The sequence below is a fragment of the Lepidothrix coronata genome, unplaced genomic scaffold (genome assembly GCF_001604755.1).
Source record: "Lepidothrix coronata isolate B3197 unplaced genomic scaffold, Lepidothrix_coronata-1.0 Scaffold33, whole genome shotgun sequence".
Classification (NCBI taxonomy): domain Eukaryota; kingdom Metazoa; phylum Chordata; class Aves; order Passeriformes; family Pipridae; genus Lepidothrix; species Lepidothrix coronata.
The window spans coordinates 4,076,411-4,094,838 of NW_016690213.1; the positions used below are offsets into that span (position 1 = coordinate 4,076,411).

The 18,428-nt window shown below is 37.8% G+C and overlaps 1 long non-coding RNA gene across 1 annotated transcript in view; it reads right to left on the minus strand.

Annotated features, from left to right (window-relative positions):
- LOC108495739 overlaps window positions 1–18,428 on the minus strand; it is a 180,272-nt gene that overhangs the window by 131,060 nt on the left and 30,784 nt on the right. The window contains exons 2-5 of the long non-coding RNA XR_001874220.1: window positions 17,133–17,216; window positions 8,807–8,887; window positions 8,591–8,701; window positions 8,290–8,349 (exon numbers count right to left, since the gene is read on the minus strand). This is a non-coding gene — a long non-coding RNA (uncharacterized LOC108495739). The remainder of the gene's footprint in view (window positions 1–8,289; window positions 8,350–8,590; window positions 8,702–8,806; window positions 8,888–17,132; window positions 17,217–18,428) is intronic.

Below are 18,428 nucleotides of genomic sequence, written 5' to 3' on the forward strand. Positions count from 1 at the left end.
GAGAGGAGAGGAGAGGAGAGGAGAGGAGAGGAGAGGAGAGGAGGGGAGAGGAGAGGTGAGGAGAGAAACCATGCTTTATTCTGTAGCTACCAAAACTTCCTTCCTCTTCTTTGCCATGTGCAAGTCATTGCTAGAAGAGCCTCTTTGTCTGGGCCAAGAAGACTGGTGTGAGGAAAGGGAGATGCCTGGTTCCTCAACATGAGATCCCATTAATATTAGTGATAGACTATTCTTTAAAGAGATCCATCTGTTTCTTATTTGGCATATTCAGAATAGTAGCTTGTTACATTTTTACAATAATCTGTGTGATCCAAGAAAAGCAAAACCTCATGTAATGAAAGAAAAAGAGAGAATACTTATTAAACAATCCCATCAATGCTGTACAACTTCAACATCCATCTCCAAAATGGCTTCAGCCTGTTCCATTTGCAGCTGTCAAATTTCTTTACTTCAGGGGGAAGGTCAATTATTTCCCCTCAGTTTTCCAAAATATGCATAGAAGTGACATCTCCTAAGTACGTAATAAATCTTCTCTTCTTGTGAGTCAGTATGAAATGCTGCCCTTCATAGCTGCATTACGAACAACAGGTTTCTTCACTCAAACTGCTAAGCTGCCCTGCAAGAATTTAAGATGAAGGCAGGATCTGAGGTATGATGAAGTCAGGTTAGGACCAATCTAAGATACTAGTAGGTATCTTTGTTTGGATAACTACAGAGCTGAGTGTGGAAGTGCAGAAGACATGCTGCCAAAGGGGTCTGTCTTCAAGTATTAAGTATATAATTTCCTAACAGAAGGGTCTTGTATTCAGCTTGTCCTATATATATAAGATTGCTCAAATTTCTGAAACAGTCAGGAGCATAATTTCTTAGTGAATGTAGCCAATATAAAGTTATTTGGAATCCAATGCTTCTGTTTTATCCTAATAAAGAATTAAATCTAACTAGTCACACTATTTTTTAGCACTGCCCCTTCTTCTGGCTGGTATTTAAATCAACATTACAAAACATTATATGACTTCTGAATTTATAATGTCATTTAATTGTATTCTACAATACAACTAGATAATCTTTAAGATCCCTTCCAATCCAAGCCATTAGATGATTTTATTTCAATTTTTAGGATGTATGTTATCTATTGACAACATTCATGCATAAGCATTTATACAACATTTAATGTACTATTTAAGTAAGGCAATGACAGGATAAGGTTGCAACAAATCAAACCTACTTCTGAACCAACAGTGAGAATACAAGACATATATATGATCAGAATAAAAGTTTAGTACTAAGACTAGGCTTATGACAGTTTATTTGACGTTCAGAGACAATATTATTTTCGACAAGGTTTCTATGACACCTATTACTCATTTTATGTAGCTGTAGATTCAAGACATTGCCAGGAGTTAGCTGTAGTCAGGCCAAGCAGACAATGCAGTTAAATGCCATTACCATTAGTCTTCAAATAATTGCCTTTTTTTAATTGCCAAATAAGTGTGCACAAGAAGCATTCTTCTTTTTATAGAGAAATACTTATTCCATAGTCATGAAGAAAGACAGTAAAACTGATGTCAGCTAGTAGCTGCTGAAATTTTCCTGAATCTGCAGATGCTCCAAACACACAATCAGAAAAATCAAATTATCATCAGGATTCAGAAACAAGATGTGCCTTAAACAAATTTTAGCAGCAGAACCAAAAGTTGAAGTCCTTCCTTTTCAGTTTCAAAATGAAAGGGCAGTTAGTAATTTTCACAGTGCTCAAGAGGTGCAGGGAAAAAAAATCTCCTGTGCCTTCAAATGCAAGCTGCTTCTACCAAACAGAAAATGGAGCACAGACCTGCCCCCTGCCACAAGCCTCCACTTCTGCCTCAACTCCAAGTGCAAAGGGCAGCACCATAAGCCCCTGTTGCTCTCTACACCTCTGCCAAAATCTCTCCATTGATCTTCTACAATGCACTGATGCTCAGTGAATCCAAAAATAACACTGGTGTTATGCTTCAAATTTGAGATTCGAAACAATGCAAAATGAACTGGTTAGAAAAAGACTAATTAGCGCAGACAGCAAGGGATGAGATTCAGAATGCTTTATTAAAATGAAGATTAGTACAGGAGTAGGGCATTTAATTTTGGTAATATATTTGGCTAATGGGCTATTCCACTAGCTGCACTTTGTGCATTGCCAGTTTGCAATATGGGTGGAAGGAGGGTCTTGGCACAGAACACAGAAAAGGTCTCTGGTTTCTGAGGCTGGAAGAATAATAGAATGCAACTTTCAAAACTGTTACTTGAAAAAAGATTCATCATGAAGCACTGTTCCTCTCTGGGACTACAGAGAAGAGCTGATGCTTTGTAGAGATCACTGTTAATTCCTCCAGTTCAGAAGAGTGATCCTCATAAGATATCCTCCTCAGGATATACAGACACACTGCAATGGAGACCATGTATTTCTCTTCAGCTGTCTAGCAATGAAGACATCTTTATTCCAGAGACAATGTTAATCAGTCTCCAGATGGACCCTAGATTATTTGTTATAACTTATTACGCCAGTGGATAAAGACAGTTGCCCAAAATCTATGTCTCATTCAAATGCATCAGTGAGGTAACTAAGGTGATCATAGCTTAGACTTCTGGAAAGTATCGGAAGCCTGGTTTTAGAGTTGGGAGTGAGGACAGGGCTTTCCTAGAGGAGATATGGTCATAACCGACAATTCATCAAAATTGAAATTATTCCCAGAACAGTTTCCTGTCCTCAAAAAAAAAAAATGGTAAAAAATAGGTTTTGAAACTCTAGAAATATGCCATTTCAACATTTTTAAAACAAAAAGTCTTGGCTTTGTGGCTAAAAGCATCTCCTCCTGTCGAAACTTAATTTAGTTTATATTAAAAGGTTAGAAAAAGAAAAAAAGAGGTCAGCATTAAAATGAAATACGTTTGTTTGTTTCTTAAGTCACTCATATATTCACTGAGTCCCTTGCCAAGCCTAAAATTTCAAAATCAACAGAATCCTCGTGGGACAAGAAAGCTATTTTCTCTATATCCACATAGCAAAGAGAACAGTTCAAGCTCTTCCCAGTTTCCTTGTTGTGTGGCTCAAAAATTACTTTTGAGAACCCCCCTGATGAATGGAAACACAGTCTAGTTCTCCAACCTTTCAAATGTTTAGAGACTTCATAATTTTATGTATATTATTACACTTTTTAGAAGAGAGCCACATAGCTAGACTCTAGGGAACTAAAATGGAGGAGTTCCTTCAACCAAAACAACCCCAAATTGTTCTTGTAGGTTCATGAAATCAAACTATTAAACATACACACCTATATTTTACTATGGCCATTGCATGGTACATAGATTAACGACTGTTGATGCTGAAACTATTACAGCAAACTAGGTTGTGGAGGTTTTTTAAAGGATAATATATTTGAAAAGCCTAAGAGCAATCAGAGGCCACTCTTCTTTTTCAGCATCCATCTTTTCCAATCATCTTTTCAAAAAAGCACAAAATACAGTAGCAAGAGAAATTTGAACTTATTTGAATCACTGCAGGTAATAAATTTATGAAACTTAAGACCAGGAAAGACTGCTTGATAAAGCAATCTGAATGCCTCCATATGATAACCTATCAAATTTCCTCTGGATTCACTTATACTTTGCTCCCATCATTGTATCTGGTTGACACACTGGCTAAAGTATGTCTCCCAGGCAGCCCTCCAGCTGAGGGACAGTTGAGATATTTATTGAGGTACAACATACGTATGTAGAAGAAATTAGCCACTAAAGGACTTTAGACACTCACAGAAACAAGGGTAACTAGCCATTGGCTACAACCTAAACCTTAAAAAAGCTCCCTCTGCAATTATGCATATCCATTCCGGACACAAAATCATCAGTTTTCCCTGCAATAGTTGAAAAGCTATACCATGATGTTTTTTCAGATCTTCTAGGATTAGTTAGGACATCCCAACTATGCTGTCCTAGCCATGCTGCCAAACCCACTTGACACTGAAGGACTATTTCTTCTCATGTCCAGCTGTTCAGTCAGGCACAGCTTTACCAAGCTTTCAACTGTCCCACTAGATTTAAGTTTCTACAGTGCCCAACATCCCAAAACACTTGAAATCTGGAGGGGGGAAAATGGAATAGCTGTTCTCAACTGGGGAAAAAAAAATCTTATTTAAGCAGTGTGCTAGATCAACTGCAAGGAGAAGAATATTGAAGTTTAGCTTAGAAATGGCCTACAATAATGAGAAGTATCCTAGAATTTCCTCCATGGATTTCCTTTTATTCCACTGAGTGAATCTAGCTTACTGAGTTCAGATTTTACAGAAATAGATCACGTAGGGAAGCAGCAGTATATGTGCTTATTTATCTATACACTCCATCATGAACTGAAGTACAGCGAGTTCTCTGGGGAAGAAGAAGTGTCTCTTTGGTCCTCAAAAATGGATTTCTAATATTGTAAAATTATACTAGTAATATGACTTGTAATGACAGAAAAATGTAGAAACATTAGAGTGTAATTTTTTTTAATACTTTGACATAATATATCCCAAATCAGGAGATGGATTCAGATTGGTGCTATGGTTATCACTACTTCTCAGGAGTTCTTTGTAATGGTATTTGTGAAACTATAGACTATAGCTCTTAAAGATAGAAAAGATGACATAGAATATTTCATATTATCTTCTCTGTAGTACAACCATATAATTTCACCCAGCTGTGTCTCCACTGTTTGCTGAAGCATACCATCCACTCTCAGTTTGCAGACTTCAAGAAATGGTAAGCTCACTGTTCCTCTTCATAATTTGTTCCAGTGGCTGATAATTTCTTTGTTAGCCACTGAGGAGTGTTACACTAATCTAGGTGGCAACCAAAAAATACTGACAATAACACTGCCTGTTTAAACGATGATATTTGAGACAACTGATATCCTTCTCACCAGGTCTGTTCACCATAAAAGCAACAAGGCTTTAAGATTTTATTCTTTTTTTAAGCAACCACTACTTTTGTGAACTTTTTGCATTTGTTTCTCATCATTTGTATTTCTAGAAGCTTATAAAATTTGGAGGCAAATCCATGTTCTGGTTTCCATCTCCATAGGCCACAATGCTTTCAAACAATGACTGATACTTTCTTCTGCAGCTTTCTGTGATTTCCATGCAGCTCTTTTTCAGGATAGAATGGAAGCCTTCTTCTCACAATGAAATTATTCCCATACGGACTCATAGCAGAAAAGGCATGAGAACTCCTGCACATGCACAAAAAAGGAACACGTTTCCAGATAAAATAATAGTCTGCATTTTTGCAGACCTTTCCATTTTCAAAGCACTGGACATGCATTCATCATCAGATATTAAATATTATAAATGTTGTTTTACTAAGGTTCTGCTTGATCATCAGATTTAGCTACTGCAGTTCAAGGGGTGATAAAAACTGTTACATATGACTGACAGACAGACCCTGCAGTGCACCCAACTTTGACAAGTACATTGCCAGCAGCATTCTTGGAGATCTTACTCCCTGGAAAAGGGTTAGGATATGGAAAGAGTGCATAGCACAAAGGCTGACTGCTACCATATATTAAAACCAGGTGGTCTTAATGGGTGGGCTACAACGCTCTTATCTGCCCTCCCTCTGTAAATCTGTACTTACTTTGAAGCTTTACCCGTACAAGTTCTGAGTTCTTTATTAGAAGCTGAGGCTCAACAGCACAGAGGATTAACCTTATTGTCTCACTCATGGCCAGACCTGTCTGAAGGTCCTTTTTCTTCTGTTAGAGGTGGTTATTAACGCAGAAGCCCCGTGGAGGATAATTCCCAGAATACATCCATACATGGCAATGGACCACAGTGCAGTGACTCCTGAGAAAACCTGACAGCTGAGATAGTCCTGCAGCACTACGCAGAGAAGCTACTAAGGTCCCAAAAGAGGCTCAACTATGTTTTTATGGCCCTGCACCCAACTAGTGAGCCCTAGTTCTAGTACAGAGTCAACTTGATACAGCTCTACCTATTCAATGTCCATATCACCATCACTACAGCAACTCCATAACAGTGACCCGTGGCCAGGAACTGCCCGCTGCAGCGGACTGTTACAGCAGTCAACACTTCAGAAATTAATGTACAATAAAGCTGTAAAGAAACCAAGAATGTACTTTTCCATTTTGTCTCTGTTACACTGAGTGAGTGGGAAGCCTAAGTTTGATTGATTTGATCAAACCAAGCAATTCAAGCATCTTCTCCCTAATTTTAGGCCAAAGAAAATTGCAGCAATGCAGAAGCAACTGATAAATCAAAAGCAGAAAAATAGAAATTAAAGCTCAGTTCTGGCCTTTCATCTTTATTACCCTTCTTTATGTGCATATGGTAGGTGTTCAATTCTTTCCAAGTCCTTATGATATTCCCTTGTGCTTCAGAAGCAGTAGGGCTGTAGTTGTCTATAAAAAGGCAACTTAACAGTTTCATGTGACTGAGAGTTAAATGTGTTATTTGTTACCAGCTGGTTCAAGGATAGCTTGGGCTTTAAGTGATCAAACTGACTTTAAACCACTCGCGCATGAGGTGAATTCACATATAGAGAAAATTCTGTTGCAATATTTTATTTCGGAATTATGCCATAAAACTTTTTTTTCTAAAACAATATTAAAACCAGAACCTATAACACAGCAAATGCAGACTGCATTTTTTGGAAAGCTGATACCAAACATAACAGTAAATGAACCCTTCTCAAAGGTTGAAGTTGCTTTCATATAAAACATTTTCTGCCAGGAAATGGAAGTGGAATGTTGAACTAAGCATTTAACTTGAAAGAACTCATAGCACAGACTCCAATTGTTGTATTATCCTTTAAAAGAAAAAAAGCAAAATGTTTTTATGAGTATATATAGCTCTAGTTTCATAAAAAGAGTATTATGGTGATGAGGCAAAATGAATCCCAGTATTTTGGGTGCTCCTTTTAATCTTCTAACAGCTTCTTCCCTGTCCATTAACCATTCTAAGGTGAGCTTTCACAGTATGGTTAAATTCATCTAACAGTTCTACTCCCTTCACTTCTCTCTGCATCCTTTTTGCCTTGACATACAGGCCTATTCCTTCCCTTCTACTTTCTCTGATTTTCACATGGCTCCTTGGTAAACCCAACTGGATTACTAAACCAAGAGAAAACTATTCATGTTTTTATTTCACTGAATTGGTTTTCTACCAGCTGGCAAGGTGAGCCATCTCTATGGGTGATACAGAAATTAGAGCTGGTGCAGAACAATGGCTGAGAACAGCACTCCTAGATTTCCTTGTGAGACCTCAAACCCTTAAAGCACCCATTCTAAATAATGGGATTGCCTCTTAAAAAATACACTTACTATTTGAGGTGGTGGATCTGTTGCAATAGATTCTTCAAAAAACTAATGAATGAAAGTAGTCCTACCAAACAGATTTACCACTTACAGAGACAACAGGATTATTGGCAAATATGCACCATACAGTGGTTGCCCATTCTCAGGAGCAGACATTCCTGCATGAGGGCAGTGACCTCATGGCACATCTTTGTAGTAAGCAATCAGAGTGTGTCTCTTTTCTGGGCACAGTCTTCTGCTTCAGGGGGGAAATAAAAAAATGCCAACTTTAAACAGTATCCTTGTATCTTGATTTTGATTCTATGATCATTCAAGGAGGGAGAAAGCAACTCAAATGAGCTTGACATGTTGAGCTACTGCTGATTTGCCAGATTCCAGTGTCCTCAAGTGTGACACAGCATTATTATTCAGTGTCCTGTATTTAAAATCAGAAGTGATTCAAGCTGGCTCTCTGCCATACCACTTGATGACATGTAGACACCATGTAAATAATGCATAGCTCTGTGACCACATACTTTCATGCCACATGCTGAGAGAAACAGACAAAGCCTGCTATTATTATTAGCCACATCTTAGGTATCTTGGAAACGTGCAAAAGTAACATCAAAATTACTTCAAACACGTTGTAGACTCCAGCTCCAAACTGCTTCATTAGAACTCAAAAGGAACCTGTGCATCCACTGCGGTTAAAAAGAGATTGCTAATTTACATCTCACATCCTTTAAAAGCCACCCTTCTAAGAATGTTTATAAATAACCACTATAAGAATTTCCACTGGCAAGACTTTTCTCTGCACAGTGTGGAGTGAAAAAGTTGCCATTTTAGAAGAAAGCAAAATCCAGTTCTAGACTGCAAAATTCTAAATAATTAATATTAGACACTGCTCCCTACTAACAGTAGCCAGTCTACTTCTACTCTTCTGATATGTCAAAATGTAAACGTACCAATGCCACCAGGATGTGATCATCAAACCAAAGTGAAATTGTGGTTTTCACTGGGGAACACTGTAAAACAAAAATAGGACACCTAATATGCTACTTAGTTCTTACATGACAGTCTTGTATCATTTAAGTGTCATACAACCTCAGTCATACTGAGAGCAGACAGCAACATATGCTGCTTTTCATGGGGCATTTAACAAGACTGAAAGTATCTTATATCACTGGTACCCAACCATCATCACATACACACTCCCTTCCAGTCCTCTGACTGCCAAGTACAGAAAGGTGTTGATTATATTTTTACCTTTCCATGGTGCACAACAATAGAATACTTGTTCTTCTTCATTTCACTGAGCCTACGCTGTCAGAGCGGGACTGTGATATGCATTCTTCCTCTGAAGACACATAGGAGTGACTGTTAAATCAGGAGAGACAACAGAATAGAACAAACAATGAAACATAGAAATCAAGTCTTTATAGTTTAGAAATTAGAGTGGGTGTGTTGTTGCAGCAAACTCACCTCAATCCTCACTCTGTGGCCAATATTAGGGAATTGCACCTATATACGTGTAGTTCCCTGTTGACTTTAGAGTTGCAAAGTCTGAAATAAAAGAATATCTAGTTCGAAACCACTGGACTGTGCAACTAGATCATAATTTCTCAGGGGAAAATAGATATACAGATCAAAATTCCTCATCCAAATAAATTCCTTTAGAAACTTTGTAAGACAGCAAACATAAAAAGGAAAGGGAGTTCTTTTTTTTCTTTTTTTTACCTTTTTTTCCAGCGTCTCTGAGACAGTCAGAGCACACAGAAAATTGGTTTATTTCTGCTCAAGGATGAATACATCGGACAATACTCTGTACTCGTCCACATTGCTCAAAAGGATCAGCATTTTGAGAGTCCCAAACCAAGACTAATTTTCTGTTTTCTCCATTAAGAAGACCAGGAATCTTGTGGTCTCTTTTCAAAGGAATGTCTTTGTCCAGAATCTTGCCTCAGAGATTTATTTTCACTATGTTATTTAGAACAGAACACTGGAATGACTTCCTAATTTCTTTAGCAAATCTGTTCTTAATCTACTTTATTCCAAGCATTTTATAGACAGTTTCTTACATGGTGTTCTGAAGTTCTGTAATTACAGACACTCTGGTCAAACTTTCTCTTGACCAGAAAAGACTTGCAGTAATTCTAGTAAATCGAAAGGAAAAGTTTGGGGAATAGAGTAGGTTGGTGAGAAGATAACTTACTGCTTTAGATGTGATTTCTGTTCTAACAGTTGCTATGGGTAATGTACTTGCCCCTCACAGAGAAGTGACAAAGCCTGTCTTGTAGAAGTTTTGTACAGGTTTTTTTTTTTTTTTGCCTGGGGTTTGGATTTCACAAGGCTAACTAGATTGCCCTTGTCTAGGAAATGCGGGGGGTGAAGCCAGATGGTGTCTGTGCAAACTGCAAAGAGTGAAAACTGGGGAAGGATAGTGGCTGAAAAACAGGGAATAAAACCCACTGAATTAGATGAGTGGGCAAAGTACAAAAAGTTAACAAGAAGTCATGAAGTGGCATGACAAAGGTAACAAAGGTTGCTTTTCACAGACAAAGATGTGAGTATTTTGAGGGGACTGTCCAATGGATTTGGATCTTTCTTCTAGAGTCCATTCAAAGCTTCCTTCAGCAAGTTTTTCTCTCTTCCTCCTCAATGAAAGTCATAAGAATTCTATTAGCTACAGAAAATTCCTCTAAATTCTTGTTGCTAGATATACACCTGTATATGCAAGAATAAAGAAATTATTTCAAACAAGTCCAGTGCTAGACGAATAGCAAGTAAAAATAGCACAACTTGCACATTCTTACTAAGAGCTAGCTCAGCAATCAGCAGCACTGCCTGAACAGTCAACTATAAAAGTTCCCATTTTGTGGTAACCTGATTTGACTGTTTCCTCTACCAAAATGTCCTATTTCAGTGACTTAAAATGTACGGGTAAGTCCCATATTTTGTGCAGCTGAAAGTGCATATACACTGAAAATCTGAGTAAATGTTAGCTACTGAGAGCAGTAATGAGCCTCTTCAGAGGAAATGGTGCACTGTTCCTGTTGTCATGGTGGAGGAGGAAGGAACAAGGAAAATAGAGACTCTGCCACATTCAAAGTAAAGATCTTTCGATGGTAAGACTTTCTCGCGTTTTATCTGATGTCCATATTTACAAAGTTGAGCACATGTGGTTTCACAGAAATGTTCAAAAGGGAAGATAGAGGTGATAAGCAGCACATGCATGACCTGCTTCCTGTGTTTGTTGAGAAAGGTGTGCTGGATGCCAGGCCAGGCTGGTAGGGCAGCAGTGAGAGCTGTGGCACACAGTTGGTGACACTATCAGAGCTGTGGCAAGAAGCTGGGCGTAAGGGCACAAAATGCACACGTGTACATGAGCCCAATCGGAGTCCAGTGGCAGTTAATGTCCTTGCTACTAAGTTGTGTCATTTGCAGAGCAGCATTTTTTTATATATACATTAATGTTTACTACTCTATCCTTATGGTATTTTGAACATTTTCTGTGATAAAGAGTGTTAGATTTTTTAAATTTTCTACTGTCAACATTTTAGTTTTCACGTCTAAAAAGCACACACAGTTCCACACAGAGGTGTAATCTCTGCTTGATTGTTTATCATTCCAGTGCTATACCCTTACTTATCTGTTCTCTTTGGCTAATGTGGCTTGATGATTTCACTCTGTGTTTTCCCTTTTCAGTTGTATACATCAGATAGAAGATATTCATACTTCCCTTCCATCATGTGACACATTTTCATAATGCAGAGTGATAATGTGGCAGACTTATTTTTGCAAAGAATTAGCCTTGATCTACTCTCTACCATGTCTTAGAAACTAGCACTAATTTTTACAGTACAAATTAGGGAATTCAAGGTATGGATGGCTTGAAAATACTAAATTATATGTGTTAAATTTCCTTAAAAATTCAGTGCTCGATCTGAAAATTCATTTGTTATTTAAGGGTAATTCCATTTCTGAAATAGCCTCTTTAAAATTGTATCTGCTTCATCTCTGTGCTAACCTGGTCTCTCTGATATGACTGATGCTTTGGAAGGCATTGCCGTGAAAGGACACTATGTTTGCAGCAGTGTACTTAAAAGCTAATGGTCATCCATCTTCTCTTTTACAGCATGTGCTGGGATAAACAATGGGGAAATCAGAGGCTTAGGGAGGCTTCATGGAAAAGAGGTGAATCAGAGTTTCACTGAAAACTTTTTGAGGTTGCTAGGCTGCAATTTTACAGGTGTTCAGTGTTGCAGTTAAATGTATACTTAGCTTTCTGTAAAGAGCTTAGATACCTTAACTCCACTTACTTCAGCTCAAGGTGGCTGCTTTCAGACTCCTCAAAACTGCAATAGGCAACTACTTGAATGTTAATATACCCTTAAAAATCTGAGCCCCAGGCCTTGATAACCAGTAGTCTTAGCCTGCCAGCTCAATTCAGTCTTGAACTCTACTGTATGAGTGTAGCCTGCCTACCCACTAGAAGTAGGTCATTACCACCGATCTGAACAGTAACTCGGAAGTAATGAATGGGAAACATCTCTCTTGGCCTGTATTTGTTGTTGTTGTGACATAGAGGTAAAAAGCTAACCATACCTTTATAACCTTATTACCCTAGCCCTCCAGTCTTACCATTCTTCATACCTCTAATTAAGCATGCAAAAAATAAATATCTTACTGACAGTCTTTCCTCAGGCTTGGTATGAGTGATCTGACAACATCCAAAATATTCCTACGAAAAAAGATGTTGTGCAACAATTTTTCATTCAAAGATTTTTTTTAATTGTAAATATATATTTTTTAGTTTTTAAAAAAATTACAACATCTGAGCTAGGATCAATGTGTCTGAAACTACAGCAAAACCTACATAATCTGGTAACAATAAATAAAATTTTAAAAAATTTGCTAGCAATATTTTTTAAAAGGCAGAAGAATTTGTGCTTTTAAGATTATATCAGTGAAAGATCTAGCAAGCAAAAATGTTTTTCTTTTCCATTCCAACTGAATCATACATTATTTGGGGTAGAAATTTGGCAGGCAACTCTGTTGTATTATCTCTACATTGTGGCTGGACTGATTTCTTTATCCTTTTCTGATAGATGGATGTCTAGCTGAGCCCTGAATATCTTCAGTGGTGCTGATTCCAAAGCTTCATTTGGCAGCTGGTTTCCTTGGCTATGAGTTCTTATGTTTATAAACTTTCCCCTGATATATAATTCTAATTTTTCCCTCACAATGCTTAAAGCTGCTTCTTTCTTGTTTGCTTGCTTGTTTGCATTCTTAAGTAATGAGAATAATCCAATATTTTCTCTTTTTCTTTTACTTCTTATTGCAGAAAATAAGAGGCCACTTTAAACTTCCTGGAATTAACACAATTGAAGTAATCTCAATTCAGCATCATACCGTGGGCCTTATTTTGCAACCCTACCATCCCTTTTCTTACAGAGCTCAAGATTTAGACAACTTTTTAAAAACAAATATCTAAAACCAATTACAGTACTACAGGACATGACCATAAATGACCATAAAAAAGACTAAAGTTTTCACTTCTCATTATGTATATTTCCAAGGATTATGTTGTATAAATTGTTACACTAGCTGACTGTGTGGACCTTTCATCATGCTAGAAAATTTAAGAGTTTGCAGAGCTGAAAAATATCATTGCTGTGAAGAGAATTACATTGATTTTTGAGACAACAGTTGGAGAGACTAATTCTAATCAACAAAGAAATTAAATAGTAGATCAGCATCAGTATTAATCCCACTGAATTGGGAGGCTGGTGTCCCTGTAACCACTACAGTAAAGTCAAGGAAGGAGAGATTTATTTTAGAGAGTAAAGACAAAGTAAGAAAAGGACAGCAGGCTGTGAATTACTACTTTTGAAAAGGAGATACTTTTAGGAGCTGATGGGGGGTCCAAAACTGGCTTAAATGTTTTGGGAAGCTTTTCTGCATTAGAAAACTACAGCAGATTGTTAGCCAAGTAGCTTCAAGCTGCATCACTCATTAACAGTTCATGGCTGAGGACCTTGGGATAAAGGGGGCTGAACTGCATCCTGAATGTAGAGAAAAGTGAAGTGATCTAAGTCCTATCTTTCCTCCAAACAATTCCCACTTGCTAACAGTTTCTTCCACAGTATGTGCAGAGTTTTGTACATTCCCTTCCAAGGTGTCTAGTCATGGTCCTTGGCGCAGTATAGTACATCTTTTCTGGATAAATTCCATTAGGTGCATTAGAACACAGAAGCCTTTCGGTAGACCTAGCTGTGGGTTGGATTTTCACAAAATCATCATTAAATCAAAAGTAGTAAGTATCTGATAGCTTTTGGCAATTCCTCTAAACACCTGTTTATCCTGTCTTTGAACAACTCACTGTAAGTGACTGGTCATTGCAGCTTCATGGGTCAGACAACAGGATGCACAAACACACAAGGAAAGATGGATCAGGATAGTATGACTCTGGGAGTCTTTTCTATTAACAGGATCAGCACTTAGTTCCGACTGTGTTTGCTCAAGCTTTCGGACACATCACATTCTCATATGACTACTGGGAGCTGTACCAGAGTCTGTTCCATGCAAACATTAATCTAATTTGCCAAGGCATTCTCACACTACTAACCTGGCAAGAATCTTTCTAGTTACCATGTAATCATTTACATTTTGTCAGTAGTTACACACTACCAAATGTGCCAAGACCATTCAAATATTTTTGACCATTTCTCTAGTTCAGTTCCAACCACGTAAAGTAACTCAGCCAAATCCAATTATAAAAGAACTGCTTCATCTGGCCATTCATCCCTTGTAGTGACAATTAAATAAGTTGTTTTAGAGTAGGAGTGTTATGGCCACTAAGCAGAAAACTCACAACTACCTCAGAGCTGACCTTGTTTGCCTTTTAGCCACTATGCCATTTCCTCTGAGCTGTGAGCCCTTTAACTGCTGCATATGCATCTGGATCAGTGTGTTCAAGGAACATTTAGTTCTTCTTTTCATTGTAGGACTGTCACTTTTAGAACATGAGAAATGTGGTTCCTTTTTTAAATAAAGGAAGTCTGAGTAATTCTGTGAAGCCACAAAGACCAAACTCTGTATACACACTTATTCCAACACCTTACATCATTTCAGGTTTTGAAGTTCTGATGTCCAAAATAACATTACTAAAATGATAGCAATTTTAAGATGCCAAGTCCATCTAGGAGAATTGTTTTCCTGACACTGAGGACAAAATTTCCCAAATCAGAATACTGCACTTGCAAGTTTTCTTGAGAAAACAACAATTTGCTGTGCCTCCATCTGTCTACTCAATAATTTGCTGCTAAACATTACCACAAATCACTTGGCAACATTGCTTCCATGTTGAAGAGCCACTAGATACCATCTGACACTGAGAAAAGTTTGGACCTACTAGGATACCTATTTTTGCATTTAGATTTGCACCTCCCAGTGGATCATAACTGTAGGATACCACATACCTATGTTTGCTACCTGGAACATGTAACTGCAGTCCTTGAAAGAAGCAGACAGAAAAGCCTGCTCTCTGACTGAACCATCCTCTCAGGCATAACTGCATTAATGTGCAGTCTAGAGGAATGCCGCTTTGAAATCATTCCTACAAAAAATACTTGCATGGCCATTACAACAGCTAGCACTGCAGCAGGAGACCTCACGCTTCTGGGCTGCTGCTGCTGCCTGTTACCATTCGGGTAGTATCAGGTTCAGCCAGTACCAGAACGTTGAAGCACAGGCTTCAATGAAAACAAAAGTTAATCACAGTGACCTTAAAGAAGCAACTAAGGACTATCTGCATTGAGGTGGCCAAACCTCTGGCAGTACCAGCTATCCCCCTGAGCCTTGCAAAGCAACAATGTGTTCACTACATGCCTTAGAAAGCCAACAGATGTATGGGAGATCCAGGATCAAATAGCAGGAGAAGATAATCAGCTCACCACCGGTACATAGATATGTAAATGCTGAACCTGTCAGGTCCTGGGACAATCTGTCAGCATCCATTGCAGCAGCAGACATGGGTGCTAGTACACCATGCTGTTCCTCACTTTCTGAGCAGGACACCTTGCTGGGAGGCTTAAAGTGCTCTTGAGACAGGATAGCCAAACTTCAAGTCCTACTGAGTCACAGCCTACAGACTCGCTCCTACTTCGATATCACATTTAAGGGCAATGACAGTTCTAAGGCCAGAATCCCTTATTAAGCAAAGGGAGTACTCTCAGTGCTTTTTGAGGTTCGGGAAGACAGGACCTTGCCACCTTTAGACCAAGTCAGTTAAATATGGTGACATTTCAGGCATGAGCAGCTTTTTTGATATGATTTGAGGATGACAGTATGTATGTTTTTAGGTAGGTGAAAGAAAAACAATTAAGCCAATTAATTAATTTCCTGAATGCTGCCTAGTACAGCTCAGGAGAATCAAATTCTAATTTGAATGAAGTGTCAGGGAGACTAGAAGCCTTGTTAATACAAATACCTACATAAAGTCACTAATGTAAATGAAATAAATTGCTGACAATACTTTCAATTCACAAAGAACTTCATAGATGTGATTTTAAGAGAACCTAACTCTGACCATTTAAGTTTATGGTAAAACTTTCACTGACAACTGCAGAATCAGGCTGAGATTTCACAGAAACTTCTTTTAAAGAACTTTTAAACTTTCACCTCACTGCTTTAAAGCATTTTGCAAGCACATCCACCTCAGAGGTTTTATATATCTGCTAAAGATAAAACATATGACGAAGAAATAACTTGTTCTAAGCCACAGAAGAAATCTGTGTCTGAGCTAAAAATTGGACTCAGAACTGATATCCTATTCTTCTCTGTGGCATGGGAAAATCTTCTCACTGAGTTTTCAAGACCACAGGACAGAAATGTTACTATCTATGAGTTAAAGCTGTTTGACTTGTTTATGAAGAAGTGACCATGATGATATTTGTAGCCCTACAGTTTTCCTTATTACAAAATGGAAGATAATTCTTATTTTAAAGTGTCCATTCCAGCTTAGTTAGGCTGAACTTTAAGTGTTTAATGCACTTCAAGTATAGATCATAGAAACTGTAAAAAATCTAACTTGTTTAACCAAACCTTTCAGCTGTAATGTTCAAATATTGAAGGAAAAAAGATCAATAGACACAATAGAATCACAGAGAAAACACTTCAAGTTTCCTTACTATTTTATACTACAGAAATCAGAAAGATGAACAGATTCTTCTCCTTGAAATGCTTAATATTCTCTCTGAAAATAACCAAAACTTTTATAACTACATGGGTGATTTTCAGCATGTGACATCTGATAAATGTCAGTTCTTGGGGAAATGATGAAACGGTGTATAAAATAATAATTAAAAAACAACCAAAAAAACCAGAGAAAAACAAAGAAGGAAATAAAAAAAACAGAAGAACAACAGAAATTAGACAGTGAAGAAATGGCATTGAGGCAGACTTCAGGAAATATATTTTCTTTTCCAGTGTTACATTCCATGATATTTTTAAATCACAGATATTGAAAACAGATTCCCATACAATTTTTAATCAGTTACAGTAGCCACCAGGGTTAGTGGTTCCTAACATGTGGCAAAAAATATAATACTTCTAACTCAAGCCATGTCATGCTGGTATTTTAACAGCATTCCTCATGCTATTGTTACAATTCCATTAGCTTCATGGCATTTGATTCTTTCTAAATGTAAGAAAAGAGTATCTCCCTTTCTGATGTTTACAGCAAGCAGTATAATCATAATAACCATGGTATTTTTCATCCCAGTATCTCAAATACTTTGATCCTTACCCCTGATTCTGGAGATGGAGAAACTCAACTCAGAATCATGAGATGTCTCTCTGGAGTCAGCCACCAATAGGGTCACTGTAGGTCCTAGAATGGAAAAATCACCAAAAAGTAGCACTTCACAAACTTTATAGAGCCCACCTGGTGTAACACATGGAAGACTTAGAATTCTAAGTCACCATCACCTCCCCATGATTTCACAGTGGTGCTGCTCACGTGCATCTCCGGGGCACCGTTACTTCCTCACCCTGTAGCTGGGATCCCAACTCAACAGATAGTGAGTACATAGCTCTGTAATCCCCTTAGAGGTGACAGTATCCTGGGGGGATTCTGAAGAGGGGCAACTGTCCCCCACAGAGGCCAGGGAGAAAGATGCTCCCCTGGAAAGCTGATGCTGTGGTCCTTTTGCTGTCACTGGAGACTGTGCCTCTGAAGAGAAAGGGGCACAGCAATGCTAAATCTGATGTGGGATGCTCCCACGCACAAGCCATGGCCCACCATGTCTGATATGTGGAACATGCCAGTCCACAGCCCTGTGATTTGCATCAGATTCAGATATTAGGAATCCACATGCATTGGGGCAGCATGTAAACTCTTATAATAAGAAACTAAAAAAGGTATTACTCATTTGTGAGACATTAATAGTTATTTAATGGAACTTACTGTTTATACAAAACACATTAAAATAAATCATATTAAAAAAACCTACACGGTTTCATAAGCACCTTGTGTCCAATATTTAATATTTTAAAACTCATTAAACACTTCATTTAACAATGGAGTAACTAGAACATTGAAATAAAAGTTAGAAAAAGAGACCTGAACTATTCATTGAATGGTAACAGAAAGAGATTCTGAAAGAGATCCTGAAAAGCTTGCTGCAAAGCTAAATCAATGTTTTTTTCAGAAACCATTCCTAGTTAGCTCTTACAAAACAAAGCATAGCTACATATAAAACTTCAAAACGAGAATTCCTGTCATTAACACAGAATATTTCAGAAGCTGCTGCAATTTCCTTAAGAGGTGTCATTTACAAAACTGGATGGGTTTTCTGTTCTCCATTGACAGTGCTAAGAGTACCAAGTGGCAAATTACATACTTCCCCAAAAATTCAGTTTGGGGATGACTAAACATGATAATAAAACTGGACAGGAAAGATGGGGATAGGTGAAAGACAAAATCTGGAAAAGCTGGATAATAATATTTCAATATCAACATCCTACTTTTACACACACACAAAAAAAAAAAAAAAAACCTAGCTGACTTGAGTTTTTAATTTAATTTGAAGTCAACTTTCTT